This window comes from Phodopus roborovskii, unplaced genomic scaffold (genome assembly GCF_943737965.1).
Source record: "Phodopus roborovskii unplaced genomic scaffold, PHOROB, whole genome shotgun sequence".
NCBI classification, from domain to species: Eukaryota; Metazoa; Chordata; class Mammalia; order Rodentia; family Cricetidae; genus Phodopus; species Phodopus roborovskii.
In genome coordinates, this window is record NW_026126603.1 from 6,016,059 (window position 1) to 6,037,882 (window position 21,824).

Sequence of the window (21,824 nt, forward strand, 5' to 3'; positions counted from 1 at the left end):
TTACATGCTCATCCTCAGTTAAATACGTAGTATTTACCCACATAAAGCATAGCTGTAGTTAGAGAATGGGAAAATCTGGGAATTGTGGGGAAAAGAACTAGTGAAAAAAAAAATCTGTCTTTTCTATGATAGGGATATTTCAACGGTGCAAAGTACGTGTGTTTTAAAGAAAAGATAACGTCTGGGAAGTGAAAAAATAGGGATACCACAAGAGCAGGGTGTGACACTTTCCCATAATGCACCATGTTGAATAAACTGACTTAAACATGTGCATGCCTGATACAGATCAGTTTCCAAAGTCTGAAGTGTCACTGATAGCACAATCTGCATCCAGATGAAGGTAGTGCCTGTGAGAGTCAAGCAGGATGCAATTTGTCTCCTCAGTTCAAGCTAACTCTGGTATAGATTCCAGATTCAACCTGGGGTGCTCTGTCCATCCTAGGGTGAGTCAAGTGCATCAACAGTGACTTTCTGGAACTTCTTGTCTCTGTGTGGTAACCTTGGAGACACAGCAAAGCCTGACTCTGGGATGTACTTCATGAGAAACTGCAGGAGATGCAAGTGCTTGGGGAATAGGGGAATAGGAATAGGAGAGTTACAATATATGCTGGATTTTTTTTTTCTTGACCCTGTCCTCAGAAATTACATGACTGACTGGACAGTTTTTGTTTGTTTGTTTTTGTTTTGCTTTTTAATTTTTAGGTAAGTATTTTAGGTAAGTTGAAATAAGTACAGTTTAAAGGTAAAATTTTTAGATAAATTATGTCAAAATTTGTGTGATCTTGCCATTCCAAATTTTTAAATATGTTTGTAACCAAGGGCAAACATATTAATTCACTGAACATTTTCCCTAGTATTTTCAAAGAACAAAATGAACACACACACATAAACATATTATTTGGCTTCAGTTTGCTCTTTTCTTTCTGTAATAATAATGATATTTTTTTTCAAATGAAGCTAGTTTTCTACCTGCTTTAAAAGCACATTTAATGAAGTGGGTAAGTCAGGATACCAGATGAAAAAAAATGCTTTCCCAAAAGAAGGCCACATGACTTCTCAAACACCCTTCGGTTAAACAGAGAAGAATTTGTTTACTAAAATCAAAACAGATTAGGTTTTTGTAAATCAGCAATAATGTCAGAAAACAAACCAACTACAGTTTTTAATGTATTTCCTCCATTGAGAAGGAATTAGAGAAAGCATCTTGTCACTAAATGGCATGTCACAAAACACATCAAAAACAGAAATACTGCATTTTCACCTCTCAGGTTTTGACCTTTTTTCATTTGTTCTTTGAAAATTTCATATAATGCATTTTGATCTTATTCATGCCCAGTCAACTCTCCCCAGATTTACCTCCACTTCACTATCAATCCAACTTTGTGTTCTCTCTCTCTCTGTCTGTCTCTGTCTCTCTCTGTCTCTCTGTCTCTCTCTCTCTCTCTCTCTCTCTCTCTCTCTCTCTCTCTCTCTCTCTCTCGGCCAGTTGTGCTGCTGATATATTCTGGGCTGTGTGTTTTTTACACGTGGCACATGGTTGACCTAGCAGAGGCCACACCCTTAAAGAAAACTGATTCACCCTCTTAGCAGCTGTCAATTGCCAATATCTCTTCTGTTAGGGGTGGTCTTCATGTCTACCTCCTCTTGCCATGCTGGACTTTGTCTGGCTTGAGCATGTGCTGGTCTTATGCATGTTGTCACAACTGCAATTGGGACAATTGCAGCTGCCCTGTTGTGTCTGGTTGTAGTCATCCACCTCTGCTTCTTAAAATTCTCTGTCCCCTCTTCTGCAAAGATCCCTGAGTCTTGGGAGGAGGGAGTGTGATATGATGTCCTATTTAAGCATGAAATTTTAAGTGACATGTTTTATCCTTTCTGTTCCACAAATATGGGCAAGATTCAGTACACTTACCTATCCAGACAAAAATACAGGCACACCAGCCATTTTCCTGAACCAAAAGGCAGGGAAAGGGTTTTGACTATTTAAATAAACAATATGTAATAATAGTCAGACAGCTTCAATGCCTACAAGATGGTGCATAAATTGGGAAATGTATTTGTAATATATCTTTCCCCCACATCTTAAGCTTCCTCATTTAAAGACTTCTTATGAATCAAAAAGAAAAAGATAAATAACTAAAAGGGAGAGGGGAAGAACTTAAGGAGAGTAAACTCCCAAAACAGAAAGAAAAATCAACTTAAAAAAAAACACACACACACAGTTTGTCAATTTTCAACCAAAGTTGGAAAATTTATATATATATTTCAAGCTATTCTGTGTTGACTATGTAGGTTCAGCCATTGTCCAGTGGAGTGCATAGACTACAGCCCACATAGGGGATTACATGTTACCATACAGGAGCAGGCTGCTATGGCAACACATACTATTATTTTCTTTCTACCCCCCAACTTTTTTTAAACAGTTGAAAGTACTTAGCAAGTTGATTGGAGGAGGTGAGTGTGAGTGATTTTTTACAAAGTTAATTACTGAAAGCTGCCAAAGCCTTTATCATAACTAACACAATTTAAATTACTAACCAACTCCCATTCCAACTGATGGAATATAAACAAATTTCTCTGAGGATGCAAGAAGACTGGATCAAAAGTGGTCCCCAAATGAACTTAAAACACAGGGTCAGGGCACAGGCTGCCATCTAGAAGGGCACATTCTTTGGACCCTGCAGTTAAGGCTGGTACTTGCAATCTTGAGACAATGCCCCAGCTCTCCAGGCTTCACATTCCAGCTCCAGCTCACATTACCCCCTCCAGTGCCTGGTTTACAGTGCTTGCTTTTAACATGCAGATTTGTTTCAAGGTTTTATTGTCTGCATGTAAGTCATTAGAACTGTAGCCTCTGTGTATTTACAGGACATATTCTGAGCATCAGGCTGTAGAAGACCCAGCTCAAATCCTGAGTGTTAAGCTTCTGTTCATTCCTCATCAGTTTGCAGAGGTGCTGTTCTGTGACAACATATGACCAGCCCTTCTCTGCCCACCCCTAAGGACATTTTTTAATTCCTGCCTCCTTTCTTTTGTATTTAGCGTTGATTTAAATAGTACCGATTGCAAGTGAGAGGGGTGTGTGTGTGTGTGTGTGTGTGTGTGTATGTGTGTGTGTGTGTGTGTTCAATGAACATTAAGATGTTTTAAATCAAAGAATTATAAAGACATATGAGTGAGTATATACAATCTTCTCTAAGAATGCAGCTCTGACAGATGCTAAGCAAGATTTTCACTACTTGAAAGAAAGCCACGAATATAACAGTTCGGGAGGCCGTAGTAATTGGCAGGTGTTGGGTTTTCAATGGAGACAAAGGACTGTACATGCTAGACCCTACTTTTTTCCTGGAGGCTAATTGAAAGTTTGGTTCATTGTCAAGCTCCACATGGTGGGGGAGCATCTATCGAAGTTATTCTCTTAACTGTCAAAACAGAGTTTCCATCATTGCTGGCCTAAGTGAGCTCTGCTCTGGATAGAAAATGCCACACAGAATTCAAATGCCACTTCTGTTTTTTGACTGACCCATGTCTTCCCCTTTTCCTCCCACCGAGGAGATGGTTCACTGTGGTTTAGTTTGGCATATTGCAGGACGCATACTGACAATGGATGAGATTGGTCATGGTATGAACGATTTTCATGGGTAGAAACACAAAGGCCTGTGTTAAATGTGAACCTTTATGGAGGTTTTGGACAGTAGTAAATTCTGATGAAAGCCTCCCGCCCCTGCCAACCATCTTAATCTTTTTCAGGCACACACTGGGTAGTTTACAGGAGAAGCAGCAGTTGTCTGAGGAATGGCTGCAAGGATGGAACAAAACCAGCTGTCTGTCGTTCAAGCAAAGACAAACCTTTCCATTTAACAAACAGTCCCAGGATACATACCAAGTGAAAAATTCTTTTCCTAGTTGGCCCGATGACAAGCTATGTGAGTTCACCAAATTCACTCTTCGTGTTGTCTGTGTGTGCACAGCCAAAGCAGCAGACTGCTGGATATCATGATTTATTTTATCCTGTAACCCAAAGCCACATGCTATATGATGGAAGATGATATGACCTCTTTGAAGATGAGAGGAAATGGGGGAGGGGAGGATAAATCCTGGTGGCCTTAAAACAGAGGGCAAAGAACTGGTCTCTGCAAGGGTTTCCCAATATCATAGCCCAGGAAAGCTATAACCCTGCCTACAACGGCATAAGGTGGCCAGGACTGTTGTGAAATACTTCTTTGGTGGGAGTTCTGAGCTGACAAGCCATATAAAGAAGTGTTGCAAATTAGAAGCTTATTTCTTGTCAACATAGCAGGGGTGGTCCTTTCCCGGCCTAACAATGTGGGGGTGACAGGGCCTTGACAGGGAAAGCAGTAGGAAGGCAGGCTTCCAAAGCAGATCCCTTGTTGGGATCTTACCTCCAGTTGGCCACAGCCTCCTCCAGGGGGAAGGAAGGGCACTGGGGAGAGTGCTAAGGAACGGAACAGAATGTGCTAGAAGCTTTGGAATCAGACAGACTCATGTTGGAACGCTCTCTCTTACACTGTAAATGTATGTGTCTGAAACAATTTTCAAGCCTTCCTGCTTTCAACCTCACCTGGGCTCACGGGGAAGAATAACACAGACCTCCCAGCATTGTCTTCAGATGAATTGAGTCTCCCCTTTCAGCATGGCTTCTAGGCTTGAGTGGAAACAGGCATACAGGCTCTGCACAGCCATGTTCAGTAACCTTCTTTGCTTATTGGCCAGTTGGCTCTGCTTTGAGTTGTAAGAGAATTTTATCATAACAGGAGTTTTTCTACTTTCTGTGTTAGCAAGTGGACAGGATATGTGAAAATTTGCCACTTCGATATCACTGTCTCATTTTTTAAAAAATAAAATAGATTTAAAAATTGTCTTTATGTATTTACTTTGTGTGTCACCATACGTGGGGTGGCATTTTTTATTCAGTGAGTTATCTCTCCAGGCCTTTAACCTCTGTATTATACAGAAGAAACCAAAACCCCCAAAAATGTGACCTACATTGTGCTTGGGTGTACTTGTTGCCACTGTACCAACGTGGGGCCTCCTCAGAGCCTTGGGCTGCTTGAGTTGTTGTTTTACACACACACACACACACACACACACACACACACACACACACACACACCTATATCCAGAAAACATAATAAAATATTGAAAATAGTTACAGGGTATAGGTAATTATAAAAAGATTAATTTACCTTTCTTCAATAAGGATTGTACAATTAACCCACAAAACTCCCTGAAAAACAGTGAGTATTAAATTAATACAGTCATACAAAAAGGTGAGCTGCATATTTACAGTCACAACTACTGGGAGAAGTGACTCTTAAAGACTGGGAAAGGGTCTTTCTCCTTGGAAAGATGCAATGTCTTTTGGATGTGCTGAAACTGCCACAGAACTTAGAACATAAATAACCTAAGGACTCCCAAGAATTCCCACACATGTTTGCTATAAACATTTATCTTTGGTTGGGAGATATGTCCAAAATAATATAGCAAATTCACTTTTTGTGAAAAGAATCCAAACACAGCAAAGACAAAACAAATTTAGAAAATCAATGCAGGCAGCATATCATTTGTTTTCATGTGCCTGATACAATAACATTTTAAAAATCCTAGTATATGCTTTATTGTGGTACCAAGCTTTACTAAAATAAAACATAGCACTTGTTTATGTTTTGTGTGAGCCATAACATAAAGCCTCTTCCCAAAGAGGCCTTTTTTTTCCTTATCAAAACAGAGAAGGGAATTATTCTGACTGACCACCCCCCCCCCAGGTAGTTCTTCAATTTGCATCCCCTGGGATGCAGTCAACAGCAGCTATGGTGCAGTACTTTGGACTGTAGGGTCTGGAGCATGTCTCTTAAATCAGGAAAATGCAGCTATTCCTTAGCCATGCATCTTTGAGTTAGGACACTGTCTCTAGGTCTTATTTCCACCCCTGCCAATGGAAGAAACCCTTGGGTGAGTTACCATGGAATGATGAGTCATGGTGTCCTGATTTGCTTTCCCTTGCTGCGATAAAACAAAACAACAAAATAAAACAATAACCAAAAGTACATGAGAACAAAAGGAAAGGTTTATTTGTTTTACATGTCCTTATTACAGTCACTCATGAAGGACAACTGTTCTGAAACTCAAGGCAGGAACTGAAATAGGGTGCATGGGGGAGCACTACTTACTGTCTTGCTCAGTTTGCTTTCTTATGCCACCCAGGACCACTGGACCAAAGGTGATACTGTCCACAGTAGAGTGGGCTCTCCCATATCAATCACTAACCAAGAAAATGTCCTACAGACACTTGCCTACAGGAAATTTGACAAAAAAAAAATCTAACCAGGACACATAGCATAGAACACATCAATTAGAAGGTACAGAGGAGGCAAGAGAAAAGATCCAGAAGATGAGCTTGCACCACAGTAGATATGAGAAACAGGCTGCAACTAAATCAACAAAGGACTCCTCTCATAAAATGTACCACAACCATTGTCTGCCAATGGTTTATATCCATCCAGTTCCTGTAGGGGGCAGAAATGCTGATACTCAAGGTTGGAGGTCTGAAGTCATGGATGTGTTTGTGTAATGCAAAATCCAGCACAGTCTATAAGTAATGATAATAATAAATGATATATTAAACTGAAATGTATTTTTTTATTTTTTTAATTTTATTTAATTTTATATAACAGTCCAATTAAATGAAAACAAACATTTATACACAATATTTGGGAATTTGGGCGCTGTTCTATCCAAACTACTTCCTGCTGGTAAGGGGCGCTGTCTTGGGGGATTCGAAGAAGTTTCAGATATCCTGGCTGTAGTCTGTAGGGCTGTTAAACTGAAATTTAATCTTACCTTCTCAGAAAAGAAACTTCTCTCTATTTTGTCCTTGTAATAATTCATGCTTGTAACATGTGTCCAACCTATTTACATTTCTTACCCCAATAATTCAAACTATTCTCCACCTTAATTAAAAATTAATAATCCCAAAATATAATGGTCACAAGGTCAAAAATAATATGAGCTTTCTCGGTCCCATAATGTTTCATATTTCTTCTTTATGTTCTTCGTAAATCTTGAACAAATGAATAAGTCCTCAGCCCCCTCCAGAAGAATGACACTGAATTATCAGTACTTGGCTATGAGACCCCTCAAATCAATAATCACCACTACCTATGCTTATATACCAGTGGAATCTCCTCTGCAACCTTAGTTATTAATAGAAAACATGGAGTGGACTTTTGTCACTTAAGAAATTATGACTGTAAGGTTCCATTTTCAGTATCTGGAATGTATGAAACCAACATACTGGACATTATTTCTATAGGAATGGTTCATGGGGTCTTTCAGACTTCCCCTCTGCTAACTGCTAAAGAAGTGTAGGTTCTCTCAGCTTTCCCGCTGAAACGCGAGGCAACCTTGCATGCCCTAAGAAAGCCCCCTGTTAAGAGTAGGTTATTTTCTTCATATAAAGTTGATTATTATTCTTTCAATGTCAGTGAAGAATTGTGCTGGGATTTTAATGGGGATTGCATTGAATGTGCAGATTGCTTTTGGCAAGATTTTACTGTTTATCCTACCTATCCAAGAGCATGGAAGTTCTTTCCATTTTCTAGTATCTTCTTTAATTTCTTTCTTTAAAGACACAAAGTTCTTATTATATAGGTCTTTCACTTGTTTGGTAAGAGTTACCCCCAAGATACTTTATGTTGTATGTGGTTATTGTAAAGGGAGATGTTTCTCTGATTTCTTTCTCAGCCTCTTTGTTGTCTGTATATAGTAGGGGCACTGACTTTTTTGAGTTAATCTTGTAACCTGCTACTTTGCTGAAGGTGTTTATCAGCTGTAAGAGTTCCCTGGTAGAGTTTTTTTGGGTAGCTTATGTAAACTATCATATCATCTACAAATAGAGGCAGTTTGACTTCTTTCTTTCCAATTTGGATCCCCTTGATCTCTTTTTTGTTGTCTTATAGCTTTAGCTAGAACTTCTAGTACGATATTGAAGAGATATGGAGAGAGAGGGCAGCCTTGTCTTGATCCTGATTTTAGAGGAATCGCCTTAAGTTTCTCTCCATTCAGTTTGATGTTGGCTATTGGTTTACTGTATATTGCTCTTTTTATGTTTAGGTATGTTCCTGTTATCCCTGATCTCTCCAAGACCTTTATCATGAAAGGGTGTTGAATTTTGTCGAAGGCTTTTTCACCATCTAGGGAGATGATCATATAGCTTTTCCTTTTCAGTTTGTTTATAGGGTGGATCACATTGATAGATTTTCATAAGTTAAACCATCCCTGCTACCCAGGGATGAAGCCTACTTGGTCATGGTGGATGATTTCTCTGATGTATTCTTGAATTTGGTTTGCCAGTATTTTGTTGAGTATTTTTGCATCAATATTCATCAGGGATATTGGTCTGTAGTTCTCTTTCTTAGTTGTCTCTTTGTGTGGCTTGGGTACCAAGGTGATTATGGCCTTGTAAAAAGAGTTTGGTAATGAACCTTCTGTTTCTATTGTGTGGAACAATTTGAAGAGTATTGATATTGCTCTTCCTTGAATTTCTGGTAGAATTCTACACTGAAGCCATATGGCCCTGGGCTTCTCTTGGTTGGGAGGCTTTTGATGACTGCTTCTAACCCTGTACAATAAAAGAACTTCCGGAGGTATCACCATCCCTGACTTTAAGCTCTAGTACAGAGCTATAGTCCTGAAAATAGCCTGGTACTGGCACAAAAATAGACAGGTAGACCAATGGAATCGAATCGAAAATCCTGATATTAACCCACACACCTACGAACACCTGATTTGTGATAAAACAGCTAAAAGTATAAAATGGGGGTAGGAAAGCAACTTCAACAAATGGTGCTGGCACAATTGGATGATGGTGTATAGAAGACTGCACATAGACCCATGTCTGTCGCCACACACAAAACTCAAGTCCAAATGGATCAAAGACCTCAACATAAATCCAGCCACATTCAACCTCTTAGAAGAGAAAGTGGGAGGTAACATCGAAGAAATTGGTATAGGAGACCGCTTCTTGAACATATCTCCAGGAGAAAAGACTCCAAAATCCACAATTAATAAATGGGACCTCTTCAAACTTAGAAGCTTCTGTAAGGCAAAGGACACAGTTGACAAGACCAAATGGCAGCACACAGACTGAGAAAAGATTTTCACCAATCCTACATCTGACAAAGGGCTGATCTCAAAAATATACAAAGAACTCAAGAAACTAGTCAACAAAACACCAAATAACCCTATTAAAAAATAGGGTACAGAACTGAAGAGAGAATTCTCAATAGAGGAAATCAAAAAGGTTGAAAGACACTTAAGAAAGTGCTCAACATCCTTAGCTATCAGGGAAATGCAAATCCAAATAACTTTGAGATACCATCTTACTCCTGCCAGGAAGGCTAAAATTAGAAACACCAATGACAACTCATGCTGGAGAGGATGTGGAGAAAGGGGAACACTCCTACACTGCTGGTGGGAGTGTAAACTCATACAGCCATTTTGGAGATCAGTATGGCGGTTCCTCAGGAAAATGGGAATCAGTTTATCACAGGACCCAGCGATCCCCCTCTTAGGCATATACCCAAATGATCCACACCCATGCAACAAAGACATGTGCTCAACTATGTTCATAGCAGCATTATTTGTAATAGAAAGTACCTGGAAGCAACCTAGATACCCCTCAACTGAAGAATGGATAAAGAAGATGTGGCACATCTACACAGTGGAATACTATTCTGTGGGGGGAAAAAATGGAATCTTGAAATTCACAGGCAAGTGGATGGAAATTGAAGAAAGCATCCTGAATGAGTTAACCCAGTCACAAAAAGAGGAACATGGTAAGTACTTGCTCATACATGGATTTTAGACAGAGCAAAGGATCACCAGCCTATAATTCACACCACCACAGGAACCAGGATACAAAGTGGATTCTAAGATATTCTTATAAAGTCCCTTACAGAAGGGGGAAGGGACAAGTCCCCCCAGAGGACATGGGGAGTGTGGAGGGGCAGTGAGTGGAGAGGGAACTAGGAAAGGGAGAAGGGGAGGAGAGGAAAGCAGGTGGGACTAGAAAGATTGAGTCAGGGGAGAAATAGAAGAAAGAAGAGAAAGAGAGAGACAGAGAGAGAGACAGAGACAGAGACAGACAGAGAGAGAGAGAGAGAGAGAGAGAGAGAGAGAGAGAACCCATAAGAGAGGGAACCATTATAGGTTTGAAGAGAAAACTGAACCTGGAGAAATGTTCAGAGACCTACAAGGATGACCCCCAACTAACAATTTGAGCAACAATGGAAAGGCTACCATAAATGCCCTTCCCTGATAATGAGATCAACAACTAACTTATCCACCATCATGTAGCCCTCATCTAGTACCTGTTGGAAACCGAAGCAAACACCCACAACTAAACACTGAGCCAAATTAGAATCCAGATGCAGGGAGGGAGGACAAGACCATGCTGCAGAAACACATACAGACAGCTGACCTGAACAAGGAGGAGCTAATGGGCCCCCAGACTGATAGCTGGAAATCCAGCATGGAACTGACTTAGACCCCCTGAACATGGGTCTCAGCTAGATGGACTGAGCAGTCTAAGGGACCTCAGACAGTGGTACCAGGATGTATTCCTGGTACACAAAAGGACCTTGGGGACACATCCCCCATGGAGGGATACTCCCTTAACCTAGAGACAGGAGAGACGTCCTAGCCCCTCCTTCAAATGTCTTGACAGATTTAGATAACCCTTCTTGGAGGGCGTCACCCTACATGTGGAGTGGGGGTGAGATGGGGGAAAGGATTGTCAAGGTGCATGTAAGGGGGAGAGGGAGGGAAATAAGGAGGGAGAGGAAACTGGGATCTATATATAAAATAAAAAATTAAATTAAATTAAATTAAATTAAAAAAGAGTAGTTTTTTTCCTGCCAGTCTGGTCCCACAGCCGTGCCAGCCCCGAATAACACACAGAGAGGCTATATTAGATTTAAAACTGTTAGCCTGTTACTAGCATTTCTTATTGGCTAGCTCTGTCTTAAATATTAACCCATTTCTATTAATCTAAGTATTTCCATGTTGTCTTATCTTAACAGAGAGAAGGGCCGGCATTCTGCTCTCTCTGACCTTCATCTTGAATCTCCTACCTACTCCTTCCTCTATTCTCTTGTCTCCTAGTCCCGCCAACCTTGCTTTCCTATTGGCCAACAGTGCTTTATTCATTAACCAATAAGAGAAACGTATTTACAGAATGACATCTCCCATCACTCAGCAAGTCTTAAGATGGTGTGTGTGTGTGTGTGTGCGGGCACACACACACACACACACACACACACACACACACACACACACAAAGCTTTCAATCACTATAGATGGAGAAACCAAGATATTCCATAACAAAACCAGATTTAAAAAATACACATCAACTAATCCAGCCCTACAGAAAGTTCTGAAAGGAAAACTCCAATCCAAGGAAAATAACTACACCCAAAAAAACATAGGCAATAGATAATCCCACTATACCAACAGCCAAAAGAAAAATGGGGAAAATCCACACACAATACCACCACTAACAGCAAATCCAACCCAAGCAAGAATTAATGATCATTGGTCATTAATATCCCTCAATATTAATGGTCTTAACTCGCCTATAAAAAGACACAGACTAAAAGAATGGATATAAAGACAGAATCCATCTTTTTGCTGTTTACAAGAAACATACCTCAACTTCAAAGACAGACATCACCTCAGAGTGAAGGTTAGGAAAAGACTTTCCAATCAAATCGACCCAAGAAATAAGCTGGTATAGCAATACTTATGACTAACAAATTAGACTTTAAACTAAAATCAATCAAAAGAGACCAAGATAGTCACTTCTTATTCATTACAGCAGATTTCTGTCAAGATGAAGTCTCAATTCTGAATATCTATGCCCCAAATACAAAGGCACTCACATTTGTAAAAGAAACATTACTACCCATCCAAATACAAAAGAATATATCTTCTTTTCAGCTCCACATGGAACCTCTATAATCAACCACATACTCAGCAATATAGTAAACCTTAATAGGTACAAAAAAGACCACCATGCTTTAAAGTTAGAATTCAACAACAACACAAATTTCAGAAAACCTACAAACTCATGGAAATTGAAAAAATGCGCAATTGTACCATTCCTTTATTTAAAGGAAGAAATTAAATACTTCCTATAATTCAGTGAGAATAAAGACACAACATATCCAAACTTATGGAACACTTTGAAAGTAATGCTAAGAGGAAAGTTCATATCCCTAAGTGCCCACATGAAGAAACTGGAGAATTGTTACTCTAGAGAGTTAACAGCACAATTGAAAGCTCTAGAACAAAAAGAATCAATCTCACGCCAGAGGAGTAGACACCAGGAAATAATCAATTTGAGGGCTGAAATCAATAAGGTAGAAACTAGGAAAACAATACAAGGAGTCAATGTAACAAAGATTTGGTTCTTTGAGAAAATCAACAAGATAGACAACTTTGTCCAAACTGACCAAGACAGAGAAAGAATATGCAAATTGGCAAAATCAGAAGTGAAAAGGGAGACATAACAGCAAACACAGAGGAAATACAGAGAATTTTCAGGTCATACTCTGAAAACCTGTACTCCACAAAATTCAAATATTTAACTTAAATGGACAATTTTCTGGATAGAATCACTTACCAAAATTAAATCAAGACCAAACGAGCAATTTAAATAGACCTATAACCCCTAATGAAATACAAGCAGTCATCAAAAGTCTCCCAACCAAAAAACCAGGGCCAGATGGTTTCAGTGCAGAATTCTACGAGAAATTCAAAGAACAGATAATAGCAATACTCCTTAAAGTGTTCCATACAATAGAAGCTGAAGGGTCATTGTCAAACTCTTTTTACAAGGCTACAATTACCCTGGTATCCAAGCCACACAAAGACACAACTAAGAAAGAGAAGTTCAGACCAGTATCACTCATGAACATTGATGCAAAAATACTCAATATAATACTGGCAAATTGAATCTAAGAACACACCAGAGAAATCATCCACCATGACTAAGTAGGCTTCATCTTAGGGATGCATACAAAAGATTTTCAACATTAGAAAATCTGTCAATGTAATGCATCATATAAACAAACTGAAAAAAAATACCACATGATCATCTCACTAGATGCTGAAAAAAGCCTTTGACAAAATCCAACACCACTTCATGATAAAGGTCTTGGAGAGATCAAGGATAACGGGAACATACCTAAACATAATAAACAACAATATACAGTAAAACAACAGCCAACATCAAACTAAATGGAGAGAAACTCAATGCCATTCCTCTAAAATCAGGAACAGGACTGTCCACTCTCTTCATATCTCTTTAATATTGTACTTGATGTACTAGCTACAGCAATAAGAAAACAAAAGGAGATCAAGGGGATACAAATTGGAAAGGAAAAAGTCAAACTTTCACTATTTGTTGATGATATGATAGTTTACATAAGCGATGATATGATAGTTTAAATTAGCAACCCAAAAAACTCTACCAGGGAACTCTTACAGCTGATAAACACCTTTAGCAAAGTGGCAGGATACAAGATTAACTCAAAGAAATTAGTAGCCCTGCTATATACAGAAGATAAAGGGGCTGGGAAAGAAATCAGAGAAACATCGCCTGCTTTACAATAACCACAAACAACATAAAGTATCTTGGGGTAACACTTACCAAACAAGTGAATGACCCATATAATAAGAACTTTGTGTCTTTAAAGAAAGAAATTAAAGAAGATATCAAAAAATGGAATGGAAAGATCTCCCATGCTCTTGGATAGGTAGGATCAACATAGTAAAAAATGGCAATCTTGGCAAAAGCTATCTACTGATTCAATGCAATCCCCATCAAAAATCACAGCACAATTACTCATAGATCTTGAAAGAACAATCCTCAACTTTATATGGAAAAACGAAAGACCCAATATAGCCTCAAAACAACCCTGTACAATAAAGGAACTTCAGGCAGCATCACCATCCCTGACTTCAAACTGCATTATAGCGTTATAATACTGAAAACAGCTTTGTATTGACACTAAAATAAATAGCTAGGCCAATGGAATTGAATTGAAAACCCTGATATTAATCCACACACCTACAAATACCTGATTTTTGACAAAGAAGCTAAATTTATACAATAGAAAAAAGAAAGCATCTTCAACAAATGGTGCTGGCATAACTGGATGCTGGTGTGTAAAAGACTGCAGATAGATCCATATCTATCAACATGCACAAAACTAAAGTCCAAATGGATCAAATACTTTAACATAAATCCACCACACTGAAGCTCTTAGAAGAGAAAGTGGGAGGTATCCTTGAATGAATTGGTACAGGAGACTGCTTCCTAAACATACCACAATTAATAAATGGGACTTGTCACAAGTATGGTTTTTTCCCGCCTACAGTCCCACCACCTCGCCAGCCCCAAATAACACACAGAGACTCTGTATTTGATATTATGCTGTTGGCCAGTTACTAGTTTCTTGTCAGCTAGCTCTGTCTTAATTATTAACATATTTCTATTAATCTAAGTACTTCCACGTGGTCTTATCTTACCAGAGAGAGAGGCCTCTGGCGTTGTGCTCTTTCCTTCCTCCATTTTGCATCTCCTCCCAACTCAACTACTTCCTATTTCCTCCCTGTCTCCTAGTCCCTCCTCTCTTGCTTTCCTATTGGCCAACAGTGCTTTATTCATTAACCAGTATGAGAAACATATTTACAGAATGACATCTCCTATCAGGGACCTCCTGAAACTGAGAAGCTTTCGTAAGGCAAAGGACACAGTCAACAAGACAAAATGGCAGCCCACAAAATGGGGAATGATATTCACCAACCCCACATCTGACAGAGGGCTGATTTCCAAAATATACAAAGAACTCAAGAAGCTAGTTACCAAAACACCAAATAATCCTATTAAAAAGTGGGGTACAGAACTGAAGAGAGAATTCTCAATAGAAGAATCCAAAATGGCTAAAAGACACTTAAGAAAGTGTTCAACATCTTTAGCCATCAGGGAAATGCAATCAAAACAACTCTAAGATGCCATCTTACTCCTGTCAGAATGGCTAAAGTAAAAACACCAAAGACAGTTTATGCTGAAGAGGATGTAGAGAAAGGGGCACACTGCTGGTGGGAGTGCAAACTTTGACAGCCACTTTGGAAATCGGTATGGTGGTTCCTCAGGTTGAAGTTGTCATACTCTGAGTGACTATAGCTAAACTGTAATCCACAGTCACACTGGAAAGTTGACAGGAAAAAAAAAAATTAGTAGTCAGCTTTCAACCTATCTTTTTGGAAAATTGCAATGTACAACAATTGAATTCCTTCTTGTCACACCCAGTGAGGATCTGCCTTTGTTGCTCTTTAATCCCAAAGCATGATGATAAACCTTGTGAAGGAGATATGCAGGGAGATAGTCACAGCTGCCCCTGCCAGTGGTCAACAGAAGCCACAGTCACAGGAGATGCTGGTCTTGTCCTGATGGAAGGGAACAATCTATTCACTGATCCATACATTGAAATGTATCCTGAGCAACCTCGCTAAACATGTCTTCTCATGAATCTATATAGAGATTTGGTTAGCGCTATCATTAAGAGAGCAGACAAGGCCTTTCTAACCACCAGTGGGCAATTTTAATTGTGTTTTGAAAAACAATTTATTTGCAGAGTCAATCAAATGGATTGCTATTCTGAAATGAATTTTACTCAGTCATACAGGTATTCTTTGACAGCCAGATAATAAGATGGCAATCAAATCCCAATAAACACCCAATTACAATCACCTCAAAAATCAACAAGGAATTTTCCCCAAAACTCATGCCACTCACCTGAGTCCTCCTATGTAAGCATCTTTCACTTTCCCCTGTCCAGCACACTGTGGGCTATGTACCACTACCATTGCATAAAGCTACATTAGTTTATTCTAAATGTGTTGGCTTTTACTACTCAAATTGAAACCTTTAGTGGCCTTTGGAAATTCCTTCTGTGGCTTACTTTTATAGATAACACATTTCCCACACCCATCCCTTTCTACCAACTCCTTCAGAAATTTGGTTGAGGGAAACCACACAGAATTCAGAAATCTGTAGGCCAGGCACCCACATCACAGTACTCAGATCCTCATAGTGGTGGCTTCTGGCAAGTCCTCAAAGTCTACTCTTTCTCTTATTATCATCCCCAACAGGAAATTTGACTCCAGTGAATATATATATATATATATATATATATATATATATATATATAACATTTTCAGTAGCTTTAACTCATAACCCATTAATTACTTCTGGTTTTATTTATTGTGCTTCTGGTATTTCTCTTAAATTTAAAACTCTCCAAGAGTCTTTTAATTTTAATATTATACTGTTATTTATGGGCAGTTATGGAGGGGCACTGGAAGTAAGAGGGAGGAGACTTTCATAAAAATTCCCATGACTATTCTTCCCCGGTGCACCGAAGTCACTGATTCTCTTTACATTGTGCACTGCATCTCAATTTCAGAAGAGAGCATGCTCTTGCCTCTCAACATGATGATAGGGATGATAGGCAGTTTAATTAGCTCACATGCTCATTCCTTCATTATCCCATTACTGTGTGCCTAAAGGGCTCAGGAACCAGAATTTATAAATGCCCTGGGGAATTTGGTGAGGAAAAGACACACCTCATCCTTGTCATCATGTAACATACATCCTCATAGAAGGGACAGATCTTCAAGAAGAATTAAAAAAAAAAAGGAATGAATGAATGAATGAATCTGGATTCAAGTTCTGACCAAGTTTCCTAGAGAAAATGGCTCAGTTATCCTTTGGAAGAGATTTCTAGGAAAAGCTTCTTTGGACAGGTAGGCTGTGAAGACATCAAGAGCCAACTGCATGAGCTCTGAAGTTCACTCCAGCGAGAAGGACCTACTCCATCACCAATTTTGTTAAGTACATTATGACTGTGTATAAAGAGTAGCTAGTGCTTAATTTTCAGCATTTTCAAATTCACGAATTTTCCTTGAATACTGACCAATTAATAATTGACTGCAACCTGAGAGGAGGGAGAGCATTTTAGGGAACCCCAGAGAGTATTAACAGCCTCTGACATAAAATTTTGTCCAGTGATATCTATGCTGGAAAAGATGTTCCATGAAGCCTCAAGGATGAGGAATCCCACCTGCATCTGAGTAATGTGGCCCAGACAGCATACACCACAGTTTGCTGGCCCAACATCCAGTGCACCTTTGGTCTCAGCCCTTCCATCTTCTGCTCTGTGACTCACACTACTGAAGGTCTGTGATCCCTCAGGAAGACTGTCTCCAGCAAATCATCAGAGGCACTGAACTGCATCACCTCACCATGCACTGTCATTCATACCAGACTACACTGACTAAATACTTTTTTCTTTGTTAACTCCATTGGATTTGAGATTGGTGCCGCACACTTTGGGTGGGCCTTTGAGAACATTTATAGGCTACCACATCATCTGATGGTCTGGTGCCCAGAAGGAAGGAGAAAGCTAGTCAAGTGCATATACTTGCTCTCTCTTCCTGCTTCCTATCCAACATGATAGTCATCCACTACACAAGGGCCATGCAAGCAGGGGCCCTCTGAGACCATGAGCCAATTAGATCCTAGCTCGCTTTAGTTGTGTTTGTCACATGTTTTGTTGAAGCAATGAGAATAATAACTAATCCAGCACCAACAACATCTGAATATAGAACACTTTTTCTTAACCATCTATGATAAGTTGAATAGTCAATGCCTGGATAATATGTACACATTCTAACCCAGAAAACTGTAAATGTGACATGGTCTGGAAAAGGGGTTATTACAGATGTGCTTAGGAGTCATGGGCTCACATTGGAGCAGGTCAGACCAACGACAAGTCAGTTTCACAGAAGTGAAAAGGAAACAGATATACAGGAACAACAGCCTGTGACTAGGAAGACAGTGGCCAGGACTGTGATGCTACAGCCCAGAGAACTCCAGGGGCTTCTAGGAAGTGGAGAAAAAAAATATCAAGCAAATGAACTTCTGAGTTCTGGGTTCTGTGAGATGTTGTTATTGTTAATATTTTCTATCTATCTCATCCTGTTTCGTGTGTGTGTGTGTGTGTGTGTGCGCGCGCGTGTGCACGTGTGCATGTTTTCATGCCAGAGGGAAGCCTTGGGTGTCATTCCTTAGACTCTGTTCACCTTTTTAATTGTAATTGATTTATTTAAATAAAATCAGGGTCTCTCAATAAACCTAGAAATTATCAAGTATGTTTGATTAGTGTTTAGTCAGGGTTACTATTGCTGTGATGAAACACCATGACCCAAGAAACCTGGAGAGGAAAGGATTTATTTATTCAGCTTACACCTCCAAATCATTGTTCATCATCAAAGGAAGCCAGAAGAGGAATTAAAACAGGGCAGGAACCTGGAAGCAGGAGCTGATGCAGATGCCATGGAAGGGTCCTGCTTATTGGCTTGCTCCCTGTGGCTCATTCAGCCTGCTTTTTTACAGAACCAACAATGAGCTGGTTCATCCCCTATCAATCACTAATTAATAAAATGCCCTACAGGCTCAGCTACAGCCCTATCCTATGGATGCATTTTCTTAACTTTGATGGCTCTAGCTTGTGTCAAGTTGTCATAAGAGTAGTCAGCACAGCTGTCTGAGTAGTGTTTCCAACTGCCCACCTCTGCCTATACCTCCCTAGAACTGAGCTAATAAGCACAAACCACCATGCCTGCCTGTTTCTGAAGAGGTGTGCTTTGGTGGCAGAGCATAGGTCTTATGGAAGACAGAGTTTCTGTTCCACTTGATCCCTTAGCCCTTTAGTCCCAAATAAATGCATAGAAGCTCGTATTAATTATAAATTGTTTGGCCAATGGCTCAGGTTTCTTATTGGCTAGCTCTCTTTTAATATTCAACCCATTTCTATTTAACTATGTATTGCCATGGGGCTGTGGCTTACCCGCAATGCTCTGGGATGTTACTCCTCAGGTGTCTCCCTTGTGACTCACTCTCTGTGTTCCTTTTCCCAGAATTCTCCTAGTCTGGTAGCGCCACCTATACCTCCTGCTTGGCTACATCCTGCTTGTCCACAGGCTGAAACAGCTTTATTCATCAACTAATAAGAGAAATATATATTCACATCATACAGATGGACATCCCCTATCAGTTTACCAACTGAGCTATCTCCTCACCCCAACTTTCTGTTGTTTTAAACTCTCATTTATTGTGGCAACTCTAGGAAGCCAATATGGGATCTGAAGGATCTGGTTTTCTTAAAGTTAGAGAATTATACTTTTATTTTACTGGAAAACATCAACTGACAAGGGCTGAAACAGCTGAACAGAAGATACACATTACAGACTGGACTACAGTGGCACAGTATTAAAGACTGTGTTCTCAGAGGCCAGCTCCTGGCAATGCCCCATTTTGTAAACCACAGCACAGGGGAATGGGAGGGAAAGCTGGACCAGGAATAAAGAAGAAAGGAAAGGAGGAAAAGAGAGAAGCAAAAATATTTGAAGAGCAAAGAAAAAGAAAAAGAAAAGAGGAGACTTAAAAGAAGGACCAAGTCGTGCCTGACTTCCTTTGGTATTCTTCTTTAGAGAGGTGGAGGTCTTACCCCAGCGCCAAACACAGAATTAAAAAACACCTCTGCTAGCCATTAGTGCCATAATCTAGTATTTTCTGAGAGTTGTTGAAGGACATCTAAACATGCAGTGACCACTCAGGTGTTCCTCTTGGGCCAAGCCTGTGGATTCTTCAAAAGAAGCCCAGTGTGATGGAAGGAGGGCTCAGAATCTCTCTCTCTCTCTCTCTCTCTCTCTCTCTCTCTCTCTCTCTGTGTGTGTGTGTGTGTGTGTGTGTGTGTGTGTGTGTGTGTGTCTGCCAAAGCTAAACCAGCTATGTAAGCTTCAGGAGCAGAGCCATAGGCTCACTGAGGCCACCCCCACTGCCACCCAAGAGCCTTGACTCTAGCTTGGTTCCATAGTGTCAGGGCAATCGCAGGGAATAACTGGCGGACAGGGCACAAGATGCTAGGGTTCTCATGCTGCCCCCACACCTGGTGAGCCCTTCTCCCCAGTTCAGAGAGAGAAGGACTCAGCAAGGAAGGGAGATTGTGAGCTCAAGCTGACCCACAATCATTAGTGAGCTTTCACATCAGCCCTGGAAATGAAGACTTGACTTCTGTTCTTTTTCTTGTCTCCCATCACAATAAATCATAGTTTAAATGAAAATCTCCTCCCAACCCATGATTTATGGGGCTTGTTGTGGTGCCCCTGTGATTTGATTGTGGGCAACTGTTGTAAAGTAGTGAAGAGGACAGGACCCTGAATTAACAGAGACAGGTCTGGGTTCAACCATGGATGTGGTCATTTAAATAAACTAGTTAATGAGGACATTTGTTTACCTACATCAGGGTCCTCATGTCTAAGAAATGGAAGCTGCATTACAGAAGAGAAGGTAAGTCATTCTTAAAAGTGACCACACACACACACACACACACACACACACACACACACACACACATATCCAAATAATGATTATTGAAATACAATTATAAATTTATAAATTTCAGGTTTAACAAATTTCAAGTCTGTGTATGTGTACATGTATACATATATGCAATTAGGAGCATTGTCTATGAAAGTCAGAAGTTGATTTGATTGTAAGTATGTTCCTTGATTGCTTCCCAGCATATTTTTTGAGGTTGGCTCTCACTGAGCCTGAGGTTCACCAATTCAGCTTGACTGACTAGCCAACCAGCCCCAGGAATCCTCCTGTTCACCTCTCCAAAGCTGGGGTGGCAGATGAATGCAACCTTACCCAGTTCTCTCCAGTTCAATAGATGTGAGCTAAGGTACCCAGCATGCTTGTGTGATAAGTACTTTCCTTGGCCCTACTTTTGATCTGTCTTAAGGAAACAACATAAACTTTTGCAGAAATCAATGACCAAAAGCAGTTGAGCTATCAGCCACCCTGGAAAGTGGTCATAGACCTGAAAAGTTTTGCTCAATAATAACTTTAGGTTCATTAACTTTAAATGAATTGTTATAAAATGAATAAAAGTAAAAAAGAAAACTCTGCATTATAACATATAAAGTACAAAGATGAATCCAAATATTTTTTAATTCTATTAGATAAATATGAAGTTTATGTTATATAAGAATGGGAAAAATAAAATTTAAATAACATATGTTGACCATTCCTTGTTTTAAAAATACTGAAGTCTGAGCATGAAGGGATAAATCCGTATCTCAAAACATTGTCTTGGTTTTCTCTTTTCAAATTCAGCATATATTGTAACAACTGACCTTGCTTTTACCTTAGGGTAATTTTAGCTACACTCTAGTTTCCATATTTGCACATTTGTGGAGTCAGTGAACATCTACACCAGCTACCTTGTCAGAGTGAAGGGGACGCCTATTCAAGGAGGTCCTGAGGTTGTTAAGATGAAAAATTTTCAGGTGCTCTAGGTCCCAGAATAGCCTGAAAATATGCACTCCTGACCAGGAAGGACCCCCGGAGATGGGCTTGCAAAACATTTCCTAGAAACACAGATGCAGGTTCCAGATAAGGAGCTTGAGCCAGGCCAATCAGGAACTTGCTAGCCCTTAACCCCAGCCCCCACCCTCCACCCCCACCCCGCTTGCTTGCAGTTTTTGTCTTTATGAGCTCATGTAAAATTGGGCTCAGGGCTCTCTCCTCTTCCTCTGTGTGGTAAGAGTAGAGCCCCAGCCAGCTGGAACCCAAATAAAGCTTCTTGATGTTTTGCATCAAGTGCCGA